The following is a 9,009-nucleotide window of genomic DNA, read 5'->3' as shown; positions in this document are numbered from 1 at the left end:
GTTACTGAGAAGTTCACACAAGCGCCATGTCGCACGTGTTATATGCTCTTCTTTTAGCTTTGTTAAGACACTAATTTATACTTCTTGTATCTATAACTTTTTGTAGGGATTGATTGCGCTGAAAAGCGTAAGGGGAAAGAGACTCTTCTACACACGGGAACACACGGAAAAACGCGCATGCCAAAGCAAGCAGGAATGCATATAAACACACGTGTAACCCGACTGACGAGAAATGTGTGTTTTTTTCTCCAGACCAACGGGCACGATACCGTTGTTTCGCAGCATAATAAAAAGAGCATTTATATTCGATAATGACAATAATGATGCTATTTAACAAAATGACGCATCTCAGACCATCAGCGGACCAGTAATGGTATTGGATACGTCATTTTATTACAAGGTGAATCACACTTTTTTTTTTTGAATTTCGGTGGAAAAAACATGCTTGAGCTTACCTTGTTTATAGAGGTGGCGCTAAATAGCAACAGATAACGGTTTCCGCCAGTGTTTCTGCGAAGCATCGAATAAGGAAACAACCTTTCAAGCCGCCAGTTTCCTCGAATAATGCGCTACATCCTAGACGATGAACTTCGACGAAGTGTCGTTTTTTGTTTTTATTTCATAAAATATGACATCGGCTTTGTTTTTACTTTCTTAAACCCCTTTTTTTATTTATTTCAGCAGATCGAAAGATTCTTTAGACGTATATTGGATGAATATTAAGAAGCAGAGATCGTGTCGTTAGCTCCATTGCAAGGAAACACGAATTACGATATAACGCCGATGCTGACCTTTGATACGTCCAGAGTTTATATGATATTACATTTATTTTTAGAAACATCGTCGTGCATTCATTTTTGGCTACGTAGTTTTTTTCATTTTCTATTCCTGCGAGAATTCTGAAACCGAAACAATCTACGCGGTTGTTTGTGAGGAACGAGAAAATTGCTTGGCCGTTTCGTCGTCCATTAAGGGTGTTTCCTATTTCTTTTTATTTTTCTTTTAAGAGTACACGCGCACGACGTTTCATGTGCATAATGAACACCTTGTTTCTCACGGGAAAGTACTGATCTAATGCAAATGCGTCGTCAAAAAGCGTCAGTTCGATTCTCATCCCCAAGATTTGGGAATATGTGTCCTTTGCGCCACCTCTCGGCTGTACTAAAAAAAAACTTCGTTTAACAAAATACCCGTAGCCAGTGTTATGCTAACCGCGAGTGATATAGACAAAAAAATTGCATATTGTTTATTACAAATTATATTTGCAACAAAATGTATTGCCCCTATGACAGACACGTTTAGAATTGAGTCCTGTGTACCGCATTTGCTATATAATAAAATATTTCTCACCGTAATAAACCTCTGCAATATTTCTGATAACTGTGAGAGGATTGGAGTCTAAGTAAACACCTAAAAAGGTTAAATAATTAAAAACAAAAACTTATTTTTTTCAGGAAAACACAAAATGTCCTGCAATCTTATCAAAATGGAGTGCCTAACTTCACAGCGTATTTATTGCAACCACCAGTTTTCCGATGAGAGACCTCTGAGCCGTGACATTTTAAAGTCCATCATGACGTTCGTAAAGCTACACTTGTTCTAAGGCAGTTTTCCCAGTGGCTTGGCAGACTATGAAAACATCTAGAGCTAATAACTCGTGTACCCGTCTACAATGTACTTACTATTGAGTACACGGGGTTGGGCAGAAATACTCCAAACTGCATTCTGAAATGCAAGTATTAAGATGCATGTAGCTAAAGGCCAAAAAACACACCCTGAGATAAAGTTGCACTTTATGTAGCGGGATATTCCTGAGATACTTCAGCGAAACCAGAAAAAAAAAGTATTCCGGAACACAGATACAAGTACATCTAAAATACGTTTTCCTGGAACAGTCGTAGGGAAGGAGAGTGCAGTTCGCGGCGTAAGCAAATGGTGGTGACTGTGTAGCTTTCTTTATGTCAATTTAAGTACCTCCCCTTACATCAAACTCTATCATCACCTCACATCTACAAAATCCCAAATAAAGCAAAAAAAATTGTTCACCCCAGTTAACCCCTGCATACAAATTACTGCGTGCCGTGGTTGACAAGAAGACTGACATGCCTGATACTTTCCTCCTCTCCACTAGCCTCTTCGTCAGTGCTTGCTATGGCAAAGCAGAACGTGTTTGAGGGCTTTCTGTGAAGAGGTTATCCTGTTACTTTTGAAAGTAATCCTTGTTCAAACCTCCTTTTTTGTGACTGTTTGTGAAAGCTGTGCGTTTCCCCTTTCTTGAGGGGTACCACGTAAAAACACAGTTGGTCTGTGGGTCAGTAGAGCTACGTGTTTAATGATTCAAGTGCCAACAGGCTTTGCCCTTGCGATGCCTCAATGTGAACGGGATCCCCGGTTGGACCCCGCGCTGTCGAAACAGATTGAATCACGGAAGGTGGAAGAGCCTCAAACGAAGCTCCGTAAAGCAAGGCCCACCCCCGACGAGAGCTCCCGGCTTTTGTCTTTAGGGTCGGCTTATATAGCCTGCGGCAATGGACGCGCCCTGGTTGTCGGTAGTTGGTTCGCTCCCCGGAGGGGCGGTCGCGTCGTTCGTCTGTGCCGTGCATGCCGTCCATCTGTGCTTTCTGCTGCATCATGTTGGGTCGACTTTGCATCAATCAAGGTGACGAATGACCGCCCGCGTGCTCGCATGCTCGGAGTGAATTCGTGGAGCCGATCGGTTCGAGCTTCTCGCGCTGTTGTTTCTGCCGAGCTGTCTGGCTGCACTTGAACCTGTGTGCAGGTTGATTTTCGATGAGATTGTTTTAAAAAAAGAAATTAACTTACGACCCTGGACAAGAAATTGTCCATGGGTTTACAGATGACGGTGTTGAACGAACCTCTAACATTGCAGATAGAGCCTTGGTTGTTATGCTGTCTGAAATTTCCAGGAGGTGCGGTTAGCCCCTTGCATACAATGTTGTTGACACTCCAACAACGTCTTCTGTTTAATGCAGTCTCCTCATTTCTCGCATTCGGGAGCTTAAGACTGTTGGCTTCACAGTAAAGGCTGTGGTCTGTGGTTAGGAGGCTTCAAACGTAAGCTTTGTGTGTGTGTTGATAAGCCATTTTTTGAAGTTGACAACGAACACGTTTACTTTGTCTTTGATGTTCCGCACCTTCCCAAAACAACCAAGAGCAATCTCCAAGCCCACAAACTTTGCATTGGAAATGAGGTCATTGAGTGGTCTTCTATTGTTGAACTTTATTGTTCTATCCATGAGATGAGCTTGCATTTGGCGCCGAAACTTACTGAGAGACACATTTTTTTAAGAATCTTTCTGTAACATGGAAGAAAATTGTGCCCCACAGGTACTGAGTGCCTCACTCTTTCTTGCAATCATATCCCTTGTTTATGCCAAGGATCTTCCTGAGGCAGCCATGGCTACAGCCTATTTCTGTGATAGGATGTGCATACTTTTTGATTGTCTAAATAGCTAAAAAATTCAAGAAGACAGGGCAGAAGTTGCGTCATGCCATTCTGAAGGGAGAATCTGAAATACTTGATTTTCTCCACCAGTAACACGGATGGATTTCAGCATGGCAGTTCCAAAGTAGGAGACAGCCATAAGGCATCATTCGGTGGCAAGTTACTATAAAAAGTGTCCTCACGCTCTGGGATGAGCTTTCAAGCAGCCATGACTTTAAGTTCTTACTTACACGACGCCTGCAGCAAGACACACTTGAGAACGTTTTTGGAGCTATATACGACAAATGCTGGGCTGCAACACAAACCCAAATGTGCATCTGTTCACCTCAGGACTAAAATACTTCTCGATAACGAAACTGTTCAAACTGCCGGACAATCAAAACGTAGAGGATGACAAGGCTGGGACCTCCTAAAGGAGTTGCAAATATCTTCGCACCATGAAAGTTTAATTTCAGACATTGTGGAATGTCTTCCAATTGATAACTTCCCGCCACTAGAGGATATTTCTGAGCTGGCATCAGACATCAGGTCTAACATAATTGATGACTCGTCCACTTTTTTATTACGTTTGGGGCTATTTGATCAAGCTTTTGCTTGAACAGACAACTTATAGCTGTGGCTGTTCTCAGCTGCTATTGGATGAGTCCAGTAACTTGACCAGGCCTCACCAGTACTGTTTTGTTCCTAAAGCATACCACGTGCCTGGAAAAATCTTCGGGAACTTAGTAGCACCATCACAGGCTGCCTTTCATTTCATTCAGCAACTATAAAATCACTTTCTTCCCATAATAGAGAGTGTAACACATATTCGAGGAGTGTGTGCCGCCTTGTATAGCACACTTTGAGGTCTGGGTGGTTTTAGCCTTTGCCCAGAGGAGTACCACAAAGGGTTTTTAAAATTGTTTTGCAGAATACGCTTGTTTTGACGTGTTTGATTTCTTAACCGGAATTTGGAAAAGTTCGGTTGCACTCTTTAGTGGCTAGTAAGCAACGAGACAGGTTTAACTGTTAATAGTGTATTAACAGAGGCAGTTGCCAAACCAAAAACAAAAAGTGCTTATTAAGTGGGCGGTGCAGCTTGCTCTCCAAATATTTGTTTCCCCTTTTTTCCAGCGAATGTGTATCACGGCTCCATAACAAAAATATTTGTCCACATTCTACAAAATTTCGATAGAAAATAGTGTATAGAGGCTAAACATTTTTGAAAGAAAATGCATCCCCTTTTGTATCCACTTTTGTATCCACTGTATCCATAGTTTTTTAGCCACTTTTTTCTGAAGCCATATTTCTTTTCTGAACAATTTCGGGGATTGTTTAGGGACATTGAATCTTGTCAGATTTCGAATAGAGTTCTTATTGTTTGGTAATGGCTCGCCCCCAGCGAGTTTGAGGTTATGCGAATTGGTGTTTTTTTATATTTGCCGGAAATCGGGAATTTGTACTATCCGGCGTGTGCTTCGCACTGGTATTATACACTTATGACTGGTAAGGATAGCGATGTCTTATTTATTTTTGCACTTACTTCCCGTGCCCAAGTCGGCTTGAAAGTCAATGTATCATACAGCATGTTCTCCGTGGAAAGGTTTTGTTAACTTGGTTCCGCTAAGAATCTATTTCGAAATGTTCGATATGCCGAAGTCCTTCATATTCACTTGTTTTGTGAGTATCAATCTCTTTCGTATAAAACATACAGACCTTCTGAAGTAAATCATGTATACATGAATGTGGTCCAATGAAATGTGTTCGAACCACTTACTGTTGTTGACCCCAAAATGCTCCACCAGCCAGGAGTCAATGCGGCGATTGTGTAACTTCAATGCTCTACAATAGAAAAAGAACAAGAAATATATATACTTCTGCTTTGTGAAGTAAGTTGAAATATTGTTTGACACATTTTGCACGGACTCTATCGTAAAAAAATAAAGCAAAAGTGCGTCAGTATTAAAAAAAAGAAACTAAAAAAACAGCGGCTTCGGGAGTCAAGGAGCTCCCGAGAGCCGAGCGAGGCGGGGAGGGAAGAGAGAGAGAAGGGTACCGGAGAACCGGAGCAGAAACGCCCAAACCGAAACCGAAACTAACTTGACCGGAAACGGAATAAGATTATGCTTAATACCGCCCGCTAGGAGCGCTACCTGTCACTGGTCTATCTGGGCCGCTGGGGCCTATGGTAGTGTCCGCTCTTTACCTTGTGTATATTACTCTATGTACAAAATACATAGATACAGATACTCGAAAGTATCTCTGAAATATTATCGCGATATATTTGTATCACGATAATGCCCAGCCCAGTTAGAACATTGTACCCCTAATTCCGGGTGTATACGAGAAAAAAGAAGACTAGTTTCGTCCCTGCGAATATAAACTATGCATTCCAAACACTCCGTATCCTCCCGAATCTTGCACTACGGTTCGGAGCAAGATAAAGAAAATAAAACTTAGCTTCACCTGATTAAATCGTTATTCACAATTTTCCGAAATTTTCAATGAGAAAATTTTGGCCGGTGACGCCCCTGAATCCCCAGTGTTAAATGGCGTCTGTTGCCGGGAACGGGTCCTATTTTCTCACTGAACATTCTTTGAGACTCGGTTGTAATTTTGAAATGAATAACGGTAAGTTCTAAATCTTAAGCATCTGGCCCCAACCGCTAATGCTACATTTATGCGGAGGCTCAGCGCGTGGCAATGAGTAGCTTTACTTTGCGGCAAAAATAAGTGTTCTGATATTTTTTTCCGAACACCTGTTAGCAACCCGTGTACAGTGTTATTTCTTCCTTGTCGCCCATACGCGTAGTGGTGGTAGCCCGTGTTTTACCTAGTAGCCTGTATACCAAGTGGTAGCCCAAGAACGGTTTCTGCTCGTTAAGAACGGTTTTGCCTCTATCACTATCGCCCCCTGGAACACTAGAAAGGCAACTGAGCGATGAAGAATTTTTCGGCATCAAAAAAGAAGATTAAAAGAACCCCTTATATGTTTTTCACGAAAAACCCTTTTAGGAGTTGCTTAAAGTAACTTCTTAGTGTACGAGATATAGACAAGCCAGAAAACCCCAAACTGCCCTTTCACGGCCGGAATTTTTTATAATGTAATACAGTGCGCACGTAGTAGTAACCTGCGTAAAGTGTATAACCAAGGGCACTGGTTCGGCCTCCAGAACGGCAGCGACGAGTGCTTCCGCTTGTCTTTTCTCGGTCGCATCAATAACGAATCGTCAGAGTGGGCACCATCCAAATCGTTATGTGGCGGCTTAAATGACGTATTTTGTTTTCTACTACCGCTATTGGCATACTCCAATACTGGTCATTAGTAGGCCACCTTCAACGCGCACTGACACCCCAAAAGTCGTAATTTCGTAATATTAAACGATACAAGTTGTACTCAAAAAAAAAAAAAGAAACACCACAACGCAAAAAAAAAAATATTCCCAGGCGTGTTCGCGCTTATATATTTTTGGCAGTTTTCTCTCCGTCTTCTAACCTCCTCGCTTCTTTTTATTTGTGACGTAATCGATTATGAAATTGAGGAGCTTTGTTAGCGACATTTTTTTAAAAATATTTATTGACGGGATTTGCAAAACGTTTTATTTTGTTTTTAACGTAATGGTAAACGAACTGTGGCCCCTTCTTTTGGAATATCGAAAATCGGGGTTCGGAAGTGGTGTCGCCTTCTGGCTTTGTATCCTTCCTCGGAGAAGATGGCGCGCGCTCGGCACCAGTAGAAGTGTGGGTGATCGCGGAGTCGGGGAATCGGTCCAAGTTCTCCATGTTTGCCAGAATTACCTCCGGTTTAAGACGTTTTGCATCGTGTGATATGACCTGCTGCGGGAAGTTCATCGGAACGACACCACGCCTCAACCGAGGCACCATTTGAACCTCAACGTTCTAGAGGCGCTTAGGCTGCCCTCATAATCCTTGTTGAAAAAGTGCCGAGAACAAATAAATGACTTCGATCCGACAGCCTCCAGCAGTCCTTGACGAATTTCTGCTGGCCAGGCCGACTTCTCTGACGCATTCTTCGGGAACCTGTGCAGCGTACTTTCGGTTCTGACTCCACTACAGGGCAGCCTTTCACGGGGCACCGGCGCGACATGGCCCCTCATATCCCGCACTTCGGGAACCTGCGCCCGTCCTCTTCGACCTCATACCGGTTCAGAAAATTTGAGATCGCTGAAAAAGCCCTAACTCAAAAGTGAAGCGTCGTCTGCTGAGAGCGGTAGACGGCAGGCACGGAGAAGCGCTCCTGATTGGGCGAACGCGACACTTCCGGTTTGGACGGCTCCGAGGGGCAGGACGACTCAATCTTTGACGTCACTGCACTGGCGCGGATCGCGCGGAAGCTTCAAATTCAGACTTCGGAAATTATTTTTTTTTTCTTTTTCACTCCAAAGATGCTTAGTTCTTGAGATAGAATTTTGAGGGTAATGTTAAAGCATCGTTTTCAATTGTTTAATATAACAAATATATATAGATATATAGATGTATTATTTTGATCAGTCAGTGCGCCTTTCATGTGTAGCGGGAAGGCACCCTAAATTAAGGTGATGCCACTCTTTATATTTTCACCGCCAAGGTGAGAACGACGGAAAATAACTTGAGCTGTCTTGCGTCCACCGCGAGCTTTGTATATCTTAGATGACGCTTTGGTGCTTCGTGCACCTCCGAGTGTATATATGTATATAAACGTAAAATATTTGTGTTTCGGACGCCGCACTCTTAGAAAAGAGCTAGTAAAAAGTTAGTAACTGCAGAAGCTACCAGCTTTTTTCTGACCCTTTACTAGTTTTACTAATTATTTACTACCTCAAACGCGCCATAGACAGTAAAAATTAGTATGTGGAGTTGGTACTACATTTCTTAACCATTACTACCCTATCCTAGCTATTTGCTACCCCAAACGCGCGGTAGGGAGTAGCTGCAGGAGCAACGTGGGGAAGCGAGAAGTTGACTGTTTGAACACATGTGGACGCTATTCTATAGACTGTCTCAAACAAGCACTTTGTGTACAGTTACTTCTTAGCGAGAGATAAATTCCTTGGATTGTTTATCAACAATATTGGAAAACAATATTGGTGCAAACGCAGCACCATATTTTTCCCATTGCTCACCGTCGAGGAGGTCAATGACCAACCGACTTCTTTCAAATTATCACCACGAAAACGCACAGGGCAGCGATTCGGTTAGCGTATTTTGGCGTGTGTCTGGCGTGTTTGTGTCATCTTTGTCCTAATGACGCCCGCGTTAAATGTAGATTACGTGTGCGAATTCGTACGTAACCACCGTGAATAAAATCTATCCCAGGCATAATACTTTTTGTCGATATTCAATTAAAGTTTACTTGCGCAATCTGTTCATGTAAGAAATCAATCGATGCATCAATCAATCTTTATTCAGTTTGAAAGGACAAAGCTTGGTGCCAAAAAAGCAGTTTATATTGCTTGACAAGCCTCATTACTCCAAATAATGTCAGTTACTGGCTAAATGTAGTGAAAGATACTAGTTTTGTAAACAATTGCTACAAGCTTCTTTAGAAAGTAACCGTTACTAGC

This window comes from Ixodes scapularis, unplaced genomic scaffold (genome assembly GCF_016920785.2).
Source record: "Ixodes scapularis isolate PalLabHiFi unplaced genomic scaffold, ASM1692078v2 PGA_scaffold3__209_contigs__length_174095766, whole genome shotgun sequence".
Taxonomy (NCBI): domain Eukaryota; kingdom Metazoa; phylum Arthropoda; class Arachnida; order Ixodida; family Ixodidae; genus Ixodes; species Ixodes scapularis.
This window is presented reverse-complemented; position numbering follows the sequence as displayed.